The 22,207-nt window shown below is 34.2% G+C and overlaps 1 long non-coding RNA gene across 1 annotated transcript; it reads right to left on the reverse strand.

The window, feature by feature from the left end:
• Window positions 1-5,382: 5,382 nt before the first annotated feature.
• LOC145686638 (uncharacterized) lies at window positions 5,383-17,020 on the reverse strand. The gene is made up of 3 exons (XR_014131631.1): window positions 16,953-17,020; window positions 9,584-9,655; window positions 5,383-8,109 (listed from the first exon to the last, which is right to left on the reverse strand). It is a non-coding gene; the product is annotated as an uncharacterized LOC145686638 (long non-coding RNA).
• Between the last annotated feature and the right edge of the window lie 5,187 nt (window positions 17,021-22,207).

Here is a 22,207-nt window from a genome sequence, read left to right on the forward strand (position 1 = left end):
TGTTAGTCTGATCTGATACATTTACGTGTTAGTATAAGCCCTTTATATCTTCAAGAAAAGTGAAATTATAAAACTTCCTTTTTTTCCTTTAAAGGTTAACAAGAAATTTCCTCCTTGAAATATGTGATGCGTTAAACCCTTTATTTCTCCTCCTGTTCAGATTTCCCGTGATTCTGAAATATGTAACGTATAGGTTTAGGAAGTAGAAACAAGATAAGAATCATTAAATAATGTTTTTCGCTTATGTAAGTATCGTAACTTTATACCACTTTAAATGTGTACTTTTCATATATAAGTATGTTATGGTTAATAAAATGATACTTAAAAGTGTTGTACGGCGGTTTTGTTAATAATAATCCATGTCATACGAGAAACAAACTAAAAGTAACACTTCCCAAGTGTAACACTCCGATTTTGATAAAAATTTGGCAATTCGGTACTACACATAAAGTAAACGAATACGTCTTTTTTATTTTCTGCTAGAAAACGGTTTTAGGGGGGCAAGAGCCCCCACCCAAAATTTTGAAAATTGACGCCCGAAAGGCACGAAGAAGTGGACCGAAGTGAATGAAATTCTGCACAAATATTGTAGAGGTAAGATGGGGGAATACGAGTTTCGTATTTTCCTGCAAAGAAAAAATTTGTTGAGTGGACCGAGGCGTTGAGTGGTGGAGAGTGGATCGAAGCGAATGAAATTGTCTGTAGATAATGGATATGTAAAATAAGGCCTTTCGTGTTTCTCAAGTGTCTCCATCCGATTTCTTCAAATTTGGCAAATCAACAACAAGCACAAAGAGTATAGCGTATTTTATAGTATTTCAGGAGGCACCTTTAAGCCTTACAATGTTTTTCCGAATAAACAAAAACACGTGTCGATTTATTTCCAGTTTGCTGTTGATGTGTCAAATTTGAAGCAAAACGGATAGGACGTTTGAGAAGCACGAAAGACCTTATTTGACATAGGATCTATACAATATCTACACACAATTTCATTTGCTTGGGTCCACGCCTTTCTCTGCTATTGCGATAATATTTACTTTTTTCCTAGAGGCCTAGGCGCCAACACTGTTTTTCCGCACAAATTAAAACACGTTTCATTTATTGTTTTGCAAATTGTCCTTATACGAAGTTTCGTTGCAATTCTCCACATTCTTTAGGAACTTCTGACGTATACTTATTCGCACTTTTGATATTTCCTAACCAACAATTTAGAAGGTCCGTGTCATACTCAACCGCCTTTTCCCAGGAAAATATGAAACCCAATAACCTCATTTTACGTCTGCAATATATGTGCACAATTTCATTCAATTCGGTGCACTTCTTGCCTTTTGGACCTCAACTTTCAAAATCTTGGATAGGGGCCTTTGGCCCCTAAAACCGTTTTTTTCGCAGAAAATAAAAAATCTGTATTGTTTATTTTTTTGCGTATTGTCCCTACACAATAGTTTTCCAATTTTTCATGTCCTTTAAGCACTTCTGACATATTGTGAATTGCACTTTTGATATTTCACGATCAAAGTTTTGGAGGGGTCTATGTCGCAACCAAACGATTTTCTTTTTTTCAGGAAAAATACGAAACCCGTATTTTGTCATTTTACTTCTTCAATATCTGTGCACAATTTCATTCACTTCGGTTCACTTCTTCTGGTCTTTCGGGCGTCAAATTTCAAAATTTTGAGTGGGGCTTTTCCCCATAAACCGTTTTTCCGCATAAAATAAAAAACCGTATTCGTTTATTTTCTGCGTTTCATCTCTACACAAAGTTTCGTTGCAATTCTTCATGTCCTTTACACACATCTGACATACTGTTATTAGCACTTTTGATATTTCGTGATCAAAAGTTTGGACGGGTAAATTCATTATGGATAGCCACCGTTAAAGTCATCGTTACAAGCGCAACTATTAACCAATTTACTTCATTAAAAAACTTGGCCGAGATAATCGCTTTTGATACGTATTGGAATGTAACAAAAACAGTAAAAAAACAGTTCAATATATATATATATATATATATATATATATATATATATATATATATATATATATATATATATATATATATATATAGTGGCGTATTTACGATTTTGTTTCGGGAGGGCTTTGCTAACTTTCGGGGGTGCTTTGCCTGAAAATGTGAAAATTCTGCAAGAAATTTCATATACTTTACTATAGTAAGTAAGATTTCGGGGGGGCTTATGCCCGGAAGCCCCCTAAATACGCCACTGTATATATATATATATATATATATATATATATATATATATATATATATATTAAAAAATTGTGGCCTGGACTAATAATCTGGAAATAAACTTTTGATTTGCTTTTATATGTAAACAGCCTGTTTCTCTAGAAAAACTTGCTGACTACATCCCTTAATAACTATGTATTGGTTTCTGAATACGCATTGTGTTACATATTATATTAGTAATTTAGCGTTGTTGTTTTTTTTTTTTTTTTTCTTATACATATCAACTCTAATACAACACACTGTGAAATGTAATAATTGTACTTCATAATAAATGTTCTTTGAATTTAAAATTTGCTGCGTTCTTAATGTATACAGTGGTTATTTAATGTTTACTCGTGAAATATCTAGTGAACTTTTGTCCTACTTAAGTAAACTTTAGTGGGCTTCTGTATTAAATTTGGAAAGTTAGAATGGTTTTTGTCCTACTTTTAGTAAAATGCACTTTACAGAGTATATACTGCAGTTCTCAATGCTTACTTGGTTTAAGAAAAGTCTCGTAAAATATGTTCTTTAAACATTTTTATTTAATTCATTTTAGGAAATTGTCATGGGATTCTCGTATCTCCATTTTAATGAAACGAATTTCTTGACCAATTATTCCATTAATTCTTACAATGAAATAAGTGATATTATCTAATTCATGAGCAGATGATGATGATAGTTATAATTTTAGTATTACAAATGTAGCTGTTACCGTTGGAATCAGCTACGTTCGTAACATTATTGCCAACTAGTTACTGCATCGTTGCAGTATTGTGTGGTGGTGGCGAATTTCAGAACTAAGACAAGTGAATGAAAAAGGCACACTACGTAAAGAACACAAAACCTAAAAAAGCATTTGGTTGCTCAAGACCTTAACGGCATATCACTTAAACGGCACAAGACCTAAAATTTATCCGGTGATCGTACATAATGGTCTACGTACCCTCTAGCTACAACGTACTCATGGCATTATTCGCACCCCAGATAAATAATAGGCATCGTCCTTCGTAAATTAGATGTAGGATAAGAAACTAATGCAAAGTCAACCAAAGGGAAAGGATGAACAGACAAATTTGTTATAACACATCCAAAGATTAAATAATCACTTCACCAAATTTATTTGTTCGAACTATAAGTAAGAGTAAATCGCACAGGTAGGCACATCAGTTATTACCCCTTTCATCAGTTTAGTATCTCTTTAAAGTTTGGTTTTATTTTATTTTGAATTTAGCGTTCTTTTCAACAGCGAGGCTAACATGAGACGTGGAGCTACAGCTTAAAGTGAGATCCAAACTACATGATGATCTCCGACCGGGAATCGATCCTGGGTCTCCCACACCAAATTACCATATGCTAACCGCTTAGCCAAGACGGAGCTCATTACATTTCTTTAAAGGAAATGTGACTTGTGATAATTTATCACTTATATGTATCCAGATGATTAAATTTCCTCTCTTCTGTCACCTACCACAATATAAATGGTAATAAAAATTGTTTTAGAATACCTTTTATTCCCTTCACAAGTTTTCTTTTTAAGAAAAACGTCTTGATGCTGCCGAAATAAATAGTAACACCTAATAACATGAAAGGGAAACTTTTCAGTATCGTCTTATTTTTTATTCCAAGCTGAAATATGATGTCAAATAGAATATGTTATGATATTGTTATCTCCTTTATTCGTTTTACATTACTTGAAACACATTATCAGATTGCATGCCAGTAATTAAAACACTCAACTTCAAACTGAACGAAAATGATTCGACAAATATTCATTTTGAATAAGAAAGCACGCTTTTCCCCCATAACTATACATTGTTCTACGCTGTCAGCAATGCAGTAGTTGGCTATTGGTATATTCTAGTTTTGAAAGAAAGCGATACATAGGTATCTAGTGTAACATACTAATTGACGGCCTTGTGTTCATTGGTTTTGTTCTCGACTCGTTTGTGACGTCAAATAGAAGCATCGAAAGACTTCCACTTGTGACCAGGAATCTCCATGGAATATTCCAGATTACAAGATCATCTTGTCCTCTTTGTCCTGACGGTCACCAAATCCACATGTCCAAATTACAGAGAGGACATAACGTAAGCGTTCTCGTGTTCGAGACAGGAAACTTACCATGACAAACATGATGGAAGGAATTTGAACCTTTGCAGTTCTAAGCTTGCTTCTCTCAGGACATCCTGTAGAAACATGAAGGTGTTGTTTACCAAAAAGCAGAAGCATGACTCGTGAAGCACACAAGCAAAGAACAGACCAATGAATGGGAGAAAATTATACAAAGCTCGGAATAAAATGCAAAGAAGCTAAATTACTAAAGCTGAATAATAACTAATCAAAAGTTGCAATTTAAAGAGACAAAGGTAAAGAGAAGAGCTGCTGGCCAAGATTTATTACGATAAATTAGAATTAATAGAAATCTTTCGATTTCTCAATAGCAATAAATTGGTATTAAATCTTGGCTAACAAAGATAAAAAAAAAATATATATTTTCTTCCTGTCGTTACGTCAAGGAGTGGCGACGATAAGCTCCGAGCAACTGCTACGACGTAAATAGTTTGGCTTCCGAGTACAGCAAGACTGCCAATTATCAAAAGATGAAATCAATCGAAATTAAGTATCCCTTGACCCAGGGCCCGGGCGGCTGAAAATATTACACTGGTTTAGTTTAAACTACTTAATAATGTCTATATCTTGTTGCTCCAATACTGACCCACGCTCATAAAATGGGATTATGATGTGATCGATATCAGCGAATTCATGCAGAAAATAAATCTCATTGTACAACTATTTTATATTCCTTCTACATTAATATTTTCTGAACGAATTTGCTAATGGGAGTGGACTGTTTATCATCTTATTCCAGTCAAATATTACTTTGTCTTTAATTTACTGAGAGCTATATACAGTAGTACAATTAATACGGAAATAATTAATAGAAGATAATTTACATATGATATTTAATTTTAAACATGTAGGTACTTCAAGCACAAACTGCAACATAAATTTCCTACGTATTTCGTATGGAATATGGATTTTATGTGTCAATCACTTTTTTAAAATACTGAAAACGGGGAGGTTAATTTAAAAATGTTTATTAAGAATCAATAATTACAAAACACATTTACAAAATAGTAGTGTTAACAATTAACAATATTTCAAGATTATGTGGACAATAACATTGGAATGTACGTAATACAAAGGAAGAAAAGCGTACAGCACTAGATAATGATTCATGATTCTTCCGTCCACTTTTTTAGCGTCTTCCAACAAAGAAAAATATTTCAATTTTCGAAACATTTTTGCTCTAGAACAGAATTATGATTTTAAAAAAACATGGAAACTAACTTATATGTTATTTAAGTTGAAAATAATGAAAAGAAATTAATTTCAACTTTTGTATGCATATTTGAAGTTCTTGAGAGAAAACAATGTTATATCACATTTTGAAACTTTCGAGTAAACTGGACAATGACAATGTAAGATACATACTAAACAAACTTCTGCCATCTGCAAGTACATTTCTGAAATTAAACTTCCTACATACTGTTCTGTGGTCAGATATCAATCCATTCCTCTTAATAAATGAATTTCACCGTAAGTAGCTTTTACCAGTGTCATTTCCCGAGCTGCTCATTTATCGAACATGTAATAGATTAGGTTAAAGTAGGATACATGTAGTCAGTGAACTAACTCTGCTTTCATATTAGATACGATTACTGCACAATTCTTTTTAGTGAAAACTATTTAGTGCGTATTGTCGTAAAGGAAAATAGATCAATTTTATGTAAAATTCGTAGCATTTAACCAATCTAATAGAACACTAAATGCTTTTGAAGTACTCAAAGACCTTAATTATAGATCTTCATAGTGGATGGGACCAAACTCCAAACTAAATCTTCGAACGAATTTAAATATGTGTGATGTTTTTCACATGACAAGTCTACTCTGAGCAAATGAGTGATGAAAGAAAGAAAAAGAACAAGTTTATGTGCGTAGTCAGGACCAATATACACTAGAGATGTTCATGTGTAAATAGTTCTTCAGAATCGTGCATGATATATTCTAATGTCCGTAGTTTCGTAGGAACTTCCCTAATCTAAGGGAATTTGGAAAAAAAGAACTAATGACCATGCCATTAGTAAAAAGTTCCCACTCTTGGATACACTTATAATTGATCTTTGTATACTAATTTGAGAATGCAGAATTCAATTAACATACATTAAAAACATATTCATCCATAGAGTCATGAGCAATATTACCTTAAAGCTGGGATCTTTGAAGTACCGCTTATGCCAATGGTAAAAATGACCAAACTGGACTCGTTTCTAATTACTTTTTACATTATGATTTGAAGATACTGAATCCAATTAAACTAATTTTAAACATACCATCCATAGGGTCACGAAAAAACTGACCTCAAAGTAGATACTTTTGAAGTGTCGCTTATACCAATGGTAAAATTGAAAAATGGTAAAATGACGACCCAGCAGAGTGTCTCTATTTTGTCCTTTCTTTGAAGAAGGATTGTAGTATTGATGGAAGGGACACACAGCTTACTTGAAGTCATAAACGACTCTCTGTTCTAATTCAGTCAGTGGTGGTTCTTTTGAAGGAAGTCACATCTGTAACAGCTAAAATATTACCGTTCCTCACTAAGGGAAATCTTGTATATGTTAGGTTAAAAAAAAAAGAAAAAGAAAGAAAGAAAGAAAGAAAGAAAGAAATAGAAAGAAAAGATGAAAGAAAGGTAAGTTTTTAATTAGTTTGAAGTGACAAAATTATAGTTTCTAACGATGTAATTTCCCTCAGGAGCCACTACTGCCTTCAAATCAAAAAAATATTCAAGTAATCTGTTGTTTCAATTGGAGAAAGACCACAATTTAAGACTAGGAAAAAATAACTAATAAATTCCATAATTAACTAATATCTAGAAAGTTTTTTTTTTTGGGGGGGGGGGCTCTTGGTGGGGCATTTGTCACAGTAAATCTCTGAACCAGTAGCGTGGATTCAGATTTTATCTAAGGGGGAAGCGAAATTGACCACCGACTTAAGACTTTCACGTTTATTACTAGTATATAGTATACGATCTATCAAAAAAAAAAAAAAAAACACTTGATCCTCAATCTCAGGATGGGAGCAATTACCTTGACCTTTTGCTCTGAACACTGGTTAGATCTCGTAATTCTTTAGAATGTCGTCAATTGGTCAACGTGGTTTTCAGAATACTAGGGAAGTTTAAATGATTTTAAAATATCTTCAAAACAGCTAAAACCAATAGACGGGCCCTAGCAAATACTCTCAAGGTAGAATTAACAAACATTTATGAAGTTAAACTATATGCACAAAAACAATTGTTTTGGAAATTCCATTATCTTCTGCTTATCTACTTCCTAGCATCCAGACATCAATGTAAGAAATTGGCGCATCATTTAAACTATTCGTAATTAAAATGTTCCGTGGAAATCAATATAAATTTTGTTATTGTATGATTGCATAGCGTAATCTCAAAAGCAAACACTAAAATAATGGCTTGATAATTTATACACATGACGAACATTTAATAACACGTATATTTATAATTATAAACTTAACAAAGGTAATTAACCAGACGAGCCCAATCTGACCCGTGCGTAACGGAGATTTGAAGAAGCGCGTGTCTGTTGCAATGGACGCGCACTACCGTATCGTCTAACTGTTGCATTGAATCCGTTCTCATCAGCCCTGTAGATAACTTGTCTTACTGTTCCATCCGGTTCCACAATGCTATACTGACCCATTACTACAGATCCCTTTCTGGTCTCTACCTGGTCCTTAAAGTCGCCTGTCTTGTGATTTCTAACTGCGTAGCTAAAGTGGTATTTGGGCACATTCTGTAAGAAGAAATGCATGTGTGTTCATTAATGTTATGATCCCATACTTATTTACTAATAGGACAAAAGACTTACCAATAGGACAAAAGCGAAACTCAATCCTAGAAAGGATATGGTGTATTATATCCTTGTTGTCTTGTTTTCATTTATGATAGTTTTTGTACTTAAATCAATGAAACGTTGTGAACTATTTTTCGGTAATACAAAGTACATGGGAACTACAAATTAGAGGAATAAAAGTTTTAAAAAATAACCGTTTTGTAAGTGCAAATTGACTACGGATTCCCGTAAGATATTCATTACATGATCACTACATGACCATTAGTGAAGCAACATTGAATGAAGTGTGGGCTTCGAATCACAACCAATCTGGTGCGTTGTGCATAACCACAACGCAATTTGAACCTTTCGCCGTCCTCCACCAATCATTGAATTAAAATGATTTCTGTGCATTATAAAATTAAATTTGCAACTTAACGTCTTACGGCTACAAGTTGATTGTTGAATGTAAATAATCATGGAATAATTGGTGGAAGAAGAATCTGGGAACAAACATGACAGCCTCGAGAAATTTCAAGCACACAATATTATCTACTACAACTTTACATGATCTGGATTCGAATCAGAGCCTCTCGGTTCAAAGTTGAACACCATACCCCTGAATCACTAATTAAAAATGAAATTTCAACCAGAAGTATCTGACTAATGCATTAATATGTATTTCTTTAATGTTAACGTATTTATTTTGATGAAAAACATAACAAAGAACAAATTAGTGGGGATGGTAATTACATATGGTGAAAAAAAAGATGGTGGGGACACTAGATCGAAAAGCTGTAAAAGCATTTTCAGGCTAGCCATCCTAAGTGAGGTTTCCCTGGTTTTTCCTCATTCATACCTGGAAAATGCCTTGATGGTACCTAGCATACCGGTCCCAGGTTGTTCCTTCCTCCTCCGATACTTTCTTCCTTCATTTTCCTCAGAGAGTGTGATCGCCGAGGGACGGCATCCCTCATTCGTGACGGGGTAACATGGCCATAGATACCGAAAGCCCGGATATCTAAATCCTAATCCTACATATAGTAAGAATAGTATCATCACGAGGAAAGTTTATAAATTACTACTCTATATGTCGTCTTATCCGGCCTTTCAGAAAAGATTCTATTCAAAACATGGAGAATAACCATTCTCAAGCTTCTTAGCACAAACTAAAACACCATTTCTCAAGCTTCTAACTACAACTTACTCAATAAATACTAAATTTAAATCGTTTTTACCATATCTTTATCCTTTCTAATGATTATTTTACATATCTTTAATGATTATGATATAAATCATGACTGACACATAATTTATTTCATCTATAACGCGCAAGTAGATACAAAGTACGGTTTGCAAAGTACATAGAACAAATATACACACCAAGAAGACATATTTTACATACCTAATAAATAATGCTAGTAATTCTACTTACATTGTAGCTGTTCTGCTCAAAACTTTTCGGGACGTATGCGAATGTAAGACAGGCAAGGAGTCCAAGTGAAACCTACAAAACAAACCTCCATTTATGATATTACTCTTATTATTACTAGTACATGAATGAATCAAATAGAATATAGTCATCGCTCTGATAGAAGTCACTAAATCTTTGAATCTGAGTTTCTTTCCGTTAATATAGAAATCTGAACGGCACTATAAGAACCTAAGACTAGAAAGAACATAATACATGCTGTATATTGGCATTAATTAATATTGCCAAACCGATTTTATTAATAGCTTTCGAACTTTAAAACAGTTATACCCTAAAATTAAAATTTTGGCTTGGTTACTTCTGCCAGAACGATGATGCCATTTTTTAAATATTTTTATATTATTAGTTGTGCATAACCATAAGTAAGTTATTAATAATTACAGTTGGTATTAGTTACCATTAATACAAATTTCAACACACTTAAAAATAGTTAAATCTAATGGGCGTGTGCTGTAGATTGAAGGAAATTGTGGTAAATAACAACATGTAAATGATAATAAAGCATTTCTTATAATTATTGAAAAATGTGCTACCTTTAAGCGGAGTGATGGAAAAGAAAGTTAAATTTCAATAAATCGATAAATTTAGCACCTTCAAAAATAAAACCGTCTATCTGTTCTTTCTATGATAACTTCTGTAAAACTTACCTGATTTTGATAAATGATTGTGTACTGTTTTCAGAAACTTCTGAAACAGACCCATTTCTTGGGATTAAATAACGTCAAGGATAATGGGGTATATGAGGGTCATTTCAATCCTAGCTTGAAGGTTTGTGTATGTACGTTCTGTGACAGTAAATCAAATTTCCACTGTAACTCCCATTTATAAAGCCTATTTTAATAAAACAATTGTATACATAGTTCTGAGTCTTTCCTATTATACTCATTCCTTTAGGTTCAAGCACGTCGAAAATGTAATTTCGGTCTACTTCAACATTCATGAATATTTTAGAAACAAAGTAGAAAAATTACTTTTCAACATCTAAAAGGAAATTTTCGAAATAAATTTCGAATTTTAATAAAAGGAATTTATTTTTTTATTTTTATTTTTTTATTTTTTATTTTTTATTTTTTTATTTTTTTATTTTTTATTTTTTTATTTTTTTATTTTTTATTTTTTTTAGGGTATGATCTTCCCTTATGCCTTGGTATTAAAATCAACACTGCAAAATGATGCATTCATTTCTATCTTAACTGGTTTATTGCCAATTCCTATAAAAATTGCTAGATTTTCTTTAAAGTTGGCCTTTTCTGAGTTTCAAATGTAAGCTTTCCATAAGCCTCTAATGAAATGTGCAAAATGTTTCATAAAAAGCGGTTCATTTTTCCGGAAATTGCTCTGGAATATTTTCGTGAATCAGGAACTGAATTAACTCTCTAACCTCTCACTAATTTCTACTCAAAATGATAAGTACCGAATTAGAAAAGTATAAGCTATATTGCATGGAAATTTCGAAATTTATAGGAAAGTTATCGTTAATCACATACTTTAATATGGGGTGAATCACCCTTTCCCTATGACTAATGTTAACCTCAATCAGAAAAGAAGTAATTTTAAGTTACAAAGAGAAAACACACTGTGCTTCCTAAAAATCGAATATTTCTCAAGAGTCAGAGCATTTGTAGGAAATTGATCGTTGTAGATTTAGCCTTTTTTCTTGACCGTTTTTGAAGTATTTGGTCTAGGAATTAATTCGTGCGGGTGGACAAGAGATGGCGCAACGAACGGAGCGTCCCACAGTTCCGTGTATCCACACATGTGTTGCAAACCCCTGTCATCGCGTATCGTTCGTAGTATAGGGCAGTGGATTAAAGCGTCAACAACACCAGTTTGTAGTTAAGTGAACATGGCGCAATTTGTGCCTGATAAAGTGTTTTTGCGGGGTGTCCTGCTGCATTACCTTAACATGCAGAAAAGTGCGACTGAAAGTCATCGTATTTTGGTGGAAGTGTATGGTGACCATGCTCTAGCTGAGCGAACGTGTCAGAAGTGGTTTGCACGGTTTAGAAGTGGTGATTTCGGCTTGGCAGACCAAGAGCGAGCTGGACAGCCAAAAAAATTTCAAGACGAAGAATTGACAGCATTGCTCGAGCAGGATTCGTGTCAAACGCAGGAACAACATTAGGCAGGCAGCAGCATTAGGCGTTGATCAAACAACAGTCTCCAAACGCTTGAAAGCCATGGGAATGATTCAAAAGATGTCACATTGGGTTCCACATGAATTGAAAGACAGAGACGTTGAAAGACGAAAAACCATTTGCGAATTGCTGCTTCAACGACAGAGCAGAAAGGGGTTTCTGCATTGAATTATTACGGGTGATGAGATGTGGATCCATTACGAGAACCCTAAACGAAAAAAGGCCTGGGTGAAACCAGGTGAACCAGGTCCATCACAACCAAAACGAGATATTCACTGTGCAAAGGTTATGCTGTGCATATGGTGGGATATGAAAGGTGTGGTGTACTATGAGCTGCTGCAACCGGGTGAAACTATGAATGGAGAACGTTATCGACGACAATTAATGCGTTTGAAGCAAGCTCTGGCCAGAACACGACCAGAATGGGAGAACAGACATGATAAACTTATTGTTCAACATGATAACGCTCGCCCACATGTCGCAAAACCGGTCAAAACCTATTTAGAAAATGTCGGATGGGAAGTTTTACCCCACCCGCCGTATTCACCAGACGTTGCTCCTTCGGACTACTACTTGTTCGATTGCATGAACAGCGATTTGATTGGACAGCGGTTTACTTCTTCAGAAGATATCGAAACATGGGTCTCTGAGTGGATCGCTTCCAAGGATGAGGACTTCTTTCGCCACGGAATCCGTACATTGCCTGACAGATGGGCGAAAGTGGTGGCTAGCGATGGACAATATTTTTCTTAAGGTATTTATGTATTTTGTGTTTGTACTACAGCTTCAATGTGTGCGTACCAACCGCACGAATTAATTCCTAGACCAAATAGATTGGTAAATTCAGACTTATCTTGACAGGTTTTGAAGTAGATTGGTAAATTCAGCCTTTTCTTGACCATTTTTATATAGATTAGTAATTTCAGCCTTTTTATTGGCCGTTTTTAAACAGATTGGTAAATTCAGCCTTTCTCTTGATCGTTTTTGAAGTAGATTGCTTAGTTAAGCCTTTTTTCTTGGCCTTATTCGAAGTAGATTAGTAAATTCTTCCTTTTCCTTGACCGTTATTAAGCAGATTGGTAAATTCAGGCTTTTTCTTGACTGTTTTTGAAGTAGATTAGTAAATTCAGCCTTTTCCTTGAACGTTTTTAAGCAAATTGGAAAATTCACCCTTTTTCATGACTGTTTTAAGATAAGAATTTTTATAGATGTTTCTTCAGTATTATGTTATAATTCAGGTTTTGAGTCAATAATAATATAAATTTTATTTTCTGTCATTCGATACTTTTAATTTGTAGAAAATAACCAAAAATATTTAAAACAAGTTTTCGTCGTGGACGTAAAGTACCCACCCTTTGTGTAACATGTTAGCATAATGTGCATAAGCTTATTTTGTACCTTCAGTTGTCTTAGTTTATAGTTAGTACAAAATGGAGAAGACATTTTCTGGGACAAAAAACAATTATTTATGTAGTGGACATTTTTTAACTCTCACGTCACGTGCGGTGTTACGCGTAATCCATTGATATACGTAGGGTTAATGTGTAATACTTTCAGGTTTTTGTTTATGATTTTATTTTTTTATCAGCATTTTTGTGGAAAAATTATTAGATTATTTCTCGTAAGAAGTGAGTATAACACAAATATTTTTAGAAGGAAGAGAGTCCAATTTATGTCCTTATGCAAGATAAAAATTTTAAGGTTATGATCTAAAATAAAGTGAGATCCGAAACACTAATCGGACCTATTTAGGCGAGGTAATTCAAGCAGATTTTGAATTTATCACTAGCTCTGTTCCTATTTTTGTTACATCAAATCGAAACATAATGATGTTGCTAATTTTTCCAAGACCGTGACGTACGTACTAAGTTGTTCAACGCCTTATCATATCTATCTATCTATCTATCTATATATATATATATATATATATATATATATATATATATATATATATATATATATATATATATGTATGTATGTATGTATGTATGTATGTATGTATGTATAATACCTACTGTCCAATTTAATCACTACTTCTGACCTCAAAAAACTCCTTCTACGTACTAAGTATGATTTTTCTTAAATCGAATTGTTCATACTTCTACACAGGGTGTTTCAAAACAACACCGACAACGTTTGGGAGATGATTCCTGACACTAAGGTAAGACAAAAGGTATAGACCAACCTGGATGCACAAATGCTATAGGCTACCGAAAACATGAAAAAAAACAACTTTAAAGATCCACAGCTCCAAAACTATATGATCTACCGTAGTCTGATCAATACTTCACTTAAGAACTAGTATGTGTTCTATTCAAATATCCAAGTTACAGAATCCTGTTGTACTTCCGCAACAATTTTTATACAGGTAGTTGGTGAGTACTTCAAATTACATGTCCGTAACCAAACTACCTCTATAAAAATTGTTGCGTGAGTAACTTAAAATTCTGAAATGTGGATTTTTGGATTGGGCACATACTAGTTCTTGACCAGACAACCGTAGGTCCCATAGGTTTGAGCTATGGACCTTTAAACTTTATTTTTTCATGTTTTTGGCAGCCTATAACTCAAGGAAGCATTTGTGCACCCAGGTTGTCTATACTTTTTGTGTTACCTTGGTGTCACGAATCACCTTCCAAACGTTGTCGGTGTGGTTTTGAAACACCCTGTATAAAAGTGTAGCTATAATTAAGGTTAAATACTACAACTAAATTTATTCCCCTCGTAAATTTTGAATAATTCATTGTGTACATAACTTTCCTTGTAAGCACCAGCAGTTATGTAGAAAGTTACTGAATTGCATGTTTTAGAATAAAGTAAACGTTATGTAAATTAAAATCTGCTAAAATTCTAAGCGAATCTACTTCTATTGATTCAGAACCTTTTGTCGGTTTAAATTTTAATAAAATAAAATTTGACATAATCATTGCACTAGTATCATGTACTCTAGGCTAAAGTAGAAAAATTATAAATGTAAAGTGAATGGGAGAGATAACCCAAGAAATTCAACGGAGATAATATTGTCCACCACAATCTGACATAGCGCGGAATCGAACACGGAACTCTTCAAAAAGAGGTACATTCCCTACCACTAAGCGATTATTTTAGAAGACTTTAATAAACGGGAATGAAAGAAAACTGAAAATGAAGTGTCCCAGAGCAATTCTTGCCAAAATTCCTATTTGAAAAAAGTTATAGAAGTCACTCTTGAACCTCAGTTTTTAAAAAAAAAAAAATCAAGTATCTTAACACCATAACGAAGAGCAAGTTTTAAGTTTTCGAAGGATATGTTATAGGATATCTAGTTACACCGTGTATTTGTATTTACAATTAATTTCTTTTAATTTTAACGTCCCACGAGTATTCACTGAAAAGAATGAAATGAAATCTTTCAGTTTAACGTCCTACGATTATGCCCTTTAGGCTAAGGGAGATGATGATTATGGCAAATGAATGATAATGGAAGAATTGGTGGAATAAAATTGTGGGAAGAAACGGGAGTACGCACGAACACGATGTTGTCTACCACAAACTTACTTAGACGGAGATCGAACCAGGGACCCACGCACCAGAGGTAAGTGCTCTACCACTGAGCCACCGTGTGTCCCACGAGTATTCACCGAGTCTAAGGGGAATGGTATGGCGACCATGATAATGAACGAAATGGTGGAATGAAGAAAGTGGGAGGAAAGGGAAGAACATCGACAAAACCCATGCACACGGTGTCTGTCCACCATAAAGTTCACTTGGCGCAAGCTGGAATGGAAACAAGATTGCATGCGCCACTGAGCCAACACGGGATCATTGACAATTGAAGAATACAATAAAAACTACTGGTATTGTATATCGACCATGAATGGAGATTAGAAAATTTCGAGAAAATATATACACAATTTATGCACTTGTACAGCTCATAATTGTGACTCATGGAAGTTTAGGTATGCAGCTCTGCAATCTATTGTTACAATCATATGATATGTTATTTATAATGTAATATATTAATAATATGATATTATGTTACATTTGTACAAAAAAGTCTTCAAGTTTCAAAATTTGCACTTATTGTCGATTGACATTTACTCGATAGGTTATAGTATTGGGCTTGCTGCTGCAAACGTTAATAATGAAAATGAAATGAAATCTTTAAGTTTTACGTCCCACGGTTATGCTGGTTAGGCTAAATTAGACGGCGATGATGAATAATGAATGAAATGGTGGAATGAAGAAAGTGGGAGGAAACGGGAGTACCCCGAGAAAACCCACGCACACGGTGTTTGTCCACCACAAAGTTCACTTGGCGGGGGCTGGGATCGAACCCAGGACCCCAAGCACTAAGAGGAGAACGCTCTACCACTGAGCCACCGCAGCCCCTGACTTTAATAATGCGTCAGGCGCAGGGACGCACCAGCGGAGTGGGTCCACCATGACCGGACCCCCACTTTCCTAACTCAACACACATTTTTACACTTTTTCAATAAAACTATACTTGTTTAATAGGAAAACGATTCATGTTCCACGAAAATTTGATCTTACACTTCATCTGTAGTCTTCCTCTTGCAAAAACAATCTAGTTTTAACATTTTTTTTTTCTTAAAAAATATAGATGGAAATATTTTACAATTACTTATCGTCTTTTCGGGTGCAGAATAATACAATTCAATATTACATAGACGTAGTGGATGGTAGTATTGGACCCCCCAAAATTTGAACCCTCCCAGCAAAAATATCTAGATACACTTCTAGTCTTGAGAAATTTCGTAGTTTCTGAGGGTAAGGGGAATTTGTACTCCGAGCATTCTCTGAAATCATTTCTACCCTATATTACATAAGTGTTACTTTATTTATGGACATCCCATACTTTTTGAAATAAAAAATTGAAATATTTTGCTCGGTTACACAACTGATAATTCTGTTAATATTTTTACGTATTACGTACAATACTGATTCCTGTTTGGAAGCTAAAACCAATTTGAATATTTCAAGCTGAAAACGTGTTTCTAGGAAATGATCTATAGAATCAAATGTTACTTGTAAATTGTCAGTTCATGTTTTACTTTGAACTTAAAAGCTGTAATGATATCGAATTTACGTACTTACATAACGGACTAAAATGTAGAGAAAAGAAACCTTCCATTAAGATAAAACGTGTAGAATAAATGTACAAATACACTCACCAGCACAAAGGTCATAACTACAAGCAAGTCCGGAGCGAAGCCACAACTGATACGAGTGGATAGTCTCATGCCTTGCTTTAAAATATATTTTTTTATAATTTACAAGAGAAATTCCAATAAACTTTTTTTTCCTTTCTGCCCAAACAATCATGCGGTAAGCCACCATTCATTTAACTCCTTCACGCGTAAAAAAGTATCCAGTATTTACGTTATACTTAACTCCAATGAAAAGAACGTAACTGTCATCGTAAAGATAAAATTCGAGAGTATATCCATCACTTAATGCTTACATTAACATTGGCAGTTGCATTTTAAAAAGTTCATTATGATTGCAAGTATTTTTCACAAAATCTTGATTACAAACTACTGCGTTAATGATAAAATATAATGATTATGGGTTATTTACATCAATAAACCAGTTAGTAATGTTCCAAGAGCATTGCCAGAACGAACAAAAAAGAATTAATTTTTCTTATTAACTTCTGCAGGCTTTATACGAATTATCCTATGTACTTCATTATTATAATCATTCAGTGGCGTATTTACGATTTTGTTTCGGGCTTTGCTAACTTTCGGGAGGGTTGCCTGAAAATGTGAAAATTCTGCAAGATATTGCATATACTTTACTATAGTAAGCAAGATTTCGGAAAGGGCTAAAGCCCGGAAGTCCCCCCTAAATACGCCACTGTACTCATTAAACAATTCTTGTAATAGATCAGTTCTTACATCCATCCATTTTTAATTTCCTTGCGTACTAATGTTTTTCCACATGTTTTGTTTAAGAGTTCTGTTAAAACGTTCTACGATATGTTGTTTTACGAAGAGACATGCTCAAAATGGAGGGCTAAAGATTCAAAAATTCGCAAAATATAATCTCTCTATGACTTACGGTTCCCCGAGATAGGTTTCTTAAATCTCCAGAAATCGGAACTTTTTTGGCTAATATCTCGGAACGGGAAGTCAAAGAGAAATGTTATTGCTGTTGATCAATACCTAAGAGAATGATAAATGTTTTGGTACCAAATAGTAACCGGTTTCCACTGTGTAACTGGCCACTGGTTTGGCCAGTGGACATCGTTTACTATTTCGTACCAAAATGTTCACCATCCTCTTATGTATTGATCAACACCAATATATAGAATATGTTATTCAAGTTGGTTAAAATTAATAGTTCCTAGTGCTTTAATTAAAGTAAATTAAAAGAATATACTGTAACTTCTTAAAATGAAAGTTACAGTATATGAGCTAATGCAGAATATAAGCTAATTTCAGGTTGATTATTTTAGATTTCCAACCTATATTATGCTTAAGTATCGAAAGCATTATAAAACAGCTATGTCCGTCCGCCCGCTTGTATGCCGAGGTATTAGAGCACAATTGCGGTAAGTTTTAAGTCTAACAAGAAACGGTTGTCTGATATGGAGTCACATAGAGTCCAAAAATAGGTTTAATCGTTGTCCTTGTCCTTCGTTCCCAATCGAAAGTTATATAAATTACTAGCGTTGTTTACCCGCTTCACTGGGTTGAAATAAAACAGCATCGGAAGTGTCACTGTTCGTCTCAGCAACCCCGAAAACTACGGATTCGGCACTAATAGTGGTCATTTTTTATCATTTTTAGATATCCTCTTCCTCCCCCAAGTTGCACCATCAAAGTGAAGTGATAAAAACAACCCCAGACCCGAACCTAATCTATATTGAAAATTTGAAGGCGATCGGTCGGGGGTTTACTTATTTTTATATCTTTCCCTCCCTAACCCTACCCTAAGTTTTGCCGTTACAGTGAAACGAGAAAAACCTTCCCAAGTGCAATCCTGATCTATGTTGAAAATTTGATCAAGATCGGTCGGGTGGTAAAAGAGTTAGTAAGTCACAAACATAGTTACTTTCATTTTTATATAGCCCTATATAGATTTTCAATTTCAAAAAGGAGAAACGGTAGAAGGTAAGGAGAAATTGTAGATTTAGTGGTTCAAGAATACGAATAAATCGTATTTTCAGCCTTATCGTACTACTGAAACGGAAATTTGATAAACTCCACTTCAACATCCGGTTTCACTGCTCCGTACGCTAAAAGCTGTAATTAATAGGGTAACTGGTAATTCGACTTATTCCTTGAAAAATATTCTACAATTAATTTGGAACACTTGTTCCAATGAACCAAGGATCGGAAATCAGTGGTTACAGTCCAATTTGCAGATTTGTGATTTTTTTTTTAAATACTGACAACCATTTCTAACATCCTCTCATTCGTTTTATGTTCGACCTAGCGAATTCTCTCCATTCTTCTTCACACCCACATTTCGAAGGCTTCCAGTCGTTTTTCATCATTTTTGTGTAATATCCATGTTTCTGACCCACATAGCACAATAATCCACACGAAATACTTTATGAGTCTTTTTCTCACAAGTAAAGGATCCAAATGGAGGAATCGAGTTGTAGAATGAGACATAGTGCACCTGATAGAGGATGTGAAAATATGTGTATGTTAAAAGTTATAGCGGCTAAGCGCCATAAGAAACGAAGAGGGGAGGGATCAAATTAGGTGGGAGAAGGACTGTGCTATATTATATAAATACGTCAAATAAACTGTTGAATCATAAAAATAGTGAAAGGTAGATAATGCAAACGGCGGCAGTTTCACATATTGGCAAAAGAAGAATGGGCAGAGTAGATCACGAACCTCTGCCGCCATCCTGAAATCCACCATTTTGAAATCTGTGATATTTTTTGAAATAGAAAGGTAGTCATGTGATATATAACTAGGGCCAACATGTTTTCGAGAAGTCAATTATGAACTTCACGGATTGTAATTATTTGGAAGATTTAAGACCATCTTTGTAGTTATATACGAAAATCTAGAAGACTGATACTCGGATGTTGAAAGTTTGGATTGTCACGAAAGCAAAATTAAACATATAAGCTAAGAAAACTTACAGTGAAATTTGATATCCAAGGTGTTATATTAGTACATAATTATTTATGATATAACTTCCAATTTGCTTCATACAGTGCCGAAGAGAATTGTTAAGGTTTGGAAGAATCTTGATTGAAAGGAATGTGGAGTTTATAAAATCTGATAGATTCTAATGTAATTATTACGCACTGTACGTAGACCACTATTTTTTTCATCACTTGCTATATTTTTCAATCAACTCTCTTTGTCTACTTTCGTAAGCAATAGCAACTTGGGACGAGCGTAGCATGTGATATCAGTATGAAAAGTGGACTACTGCAGTCAAGTGTGTTTTTGTGATAATCTAAACTTTTAACATACGAGTATCAGTCTCATAAATTTTCGTAAATAACTATAAAGATAATTCTAAATCTTCCAAATAAGTACAGATAATGAGTACTTAAGTTCATAATTGACTTTTTGAGAATATGCTGACCCTAATTGATATACCACATGACTACCTTTCTATTTCAAAAAATATCACAGATTACAAAATGGCGGATTTCAAGATGGTGGTGATGTTCGTGATCTATTCTGTCCATTCTTATTTTGCCAGTATGTGAAACTACCACCGCTTGCATTGTCTATCTTTCACTATTTTTACGATTCAACAGTTTATTTGATGTATTTCTATAACATAGCATAGTCCTTCTCCAACCAACTTTGACCCCTCCGTTTTTTATGGTTCTCAGCTACTATAACTTTGCACACACACATATTTTCACACCCTCTATTAGGTGCACTATGTCTCATCCCGTAACTCAATTCATCCATTTGAACTCATCACTTCTTCAAGGTATCACAAAATAGTATTTTCTTCCTTCTAAAGGCTTCTTTCGCCATTTCTATCCTTGCTTTTTATTTCACGTTCACTCTTCATATCATCATTAATAATACTACCTAGGTATCGAAAACTAGTCACCTGTTCTATTTTTTCCGCTCCTACTTCTATATTTGACACCGACCGCTTCGTTCCCATCACCATGGCTTTCGTCTTTCTCTCATTCATTTTCATCCCATATTCTTTACAACTCTTCCTCAAGTTTTCTAACATTTAATTAATTTTCTTTTCAGATTCCGCAACAAACATCATATCATCTGCAAACTGTATATAGGGTCATTTAGGAACATTTCGACACGTTAAAAAACAACTCTTCAGTACCCTGAAAGTTACGATAATTTTATTCTGCAAAAGCGATAATACTTGCCAATAATCCTTGCACTAGCTATAAAACACAAAATGTTGCCCATGAATGCAGTTTTTGCAAATGCAAGAACACATAAACGGAATGGTGCGGATCAGTAGATTTTGGAAGTCTTGCGGGAGAAATCGATATTAGAGATATCGACACTACATAAACAATGAAATCCTTCACATCTTTGAAAACAGTGTCCTTAACAACAAACATAAAACGCAATGAAATACTAGATGTAAGGTTTCTACCATCTACATATTGACTTAATTGCAAACTTTGTTGCAATTCATTGCAACTAAGTTGAAATACAATAACACTGAAACAATGTAAGCTAGTTAATAACAAATTTTGTTTTCAACCTGTTTTGCAACATATTTCTTTCAATATTTCACTACTCATAGTAATTAATAATCGAAAATCGCAATTTAACACAATCATTTTCAGAATCCATATGCGAAAGAAGCAACAGAGGTTGATTTCTTCCAACTGAAACTGACGTTCCCGTAGTATTATTTCACAATATTTTGCCAGGGTTCCTAAAAAAAGATTGCCCTAAGGTAAGTTGAAATTATTTTCAAACTGCGGAAGAAGATACGTTAAGGATTGACAATTTTGAGTACTATGTAGTGGGAGCAGTAGAGACTTTCTTTAATATGTCAGTATCTTTGAAACGTACTACGCTAATTTAAAACCAAAGGTACTTTACTGTTAGGATTATACCGGACTAAATGACCCTGAAGCTGAGAAAGCATATTTGTTATGTAACCTAAACCTATAATGTATACACTAAGATGAACCAGACGGTAATCCTTTTGTCTGATGACTTTCCTTATAACAAACGAACTACGTGTCGCAATTTCCCTACAATCACTGTCGATTTATCTCCTAAATGCATTGATCAACAAAAGCTGGCACGAGTTGTCACTGTAACAAACAATGTGTGTGTGTCTGACACACATGCATGCAAAGAGTATATCCTATCATAATACCAATCCTTTGCCTCCTTTCATCAACATATATTACCGCTATACCTTATTTTTGACTTACTAAAACTTATAACATGGATATTTTTTTCTTAAAGCTTTATGTACATATTTTAGAGGC

Source organism: Thermobia domestica, chromosome 5 (genome assembly GCF_964235325.1).
Source record: "Thermobia domestica chromosome 5, izTheDome1.hap1.1, whole genome shotgun sequence".
Taxonomy (NCBI): Eukaryota; Metazoa; Arthropoda; class Insecta; order Zygentoma; family Lepismatidae; genus Thermobia; species Thermobia domestica.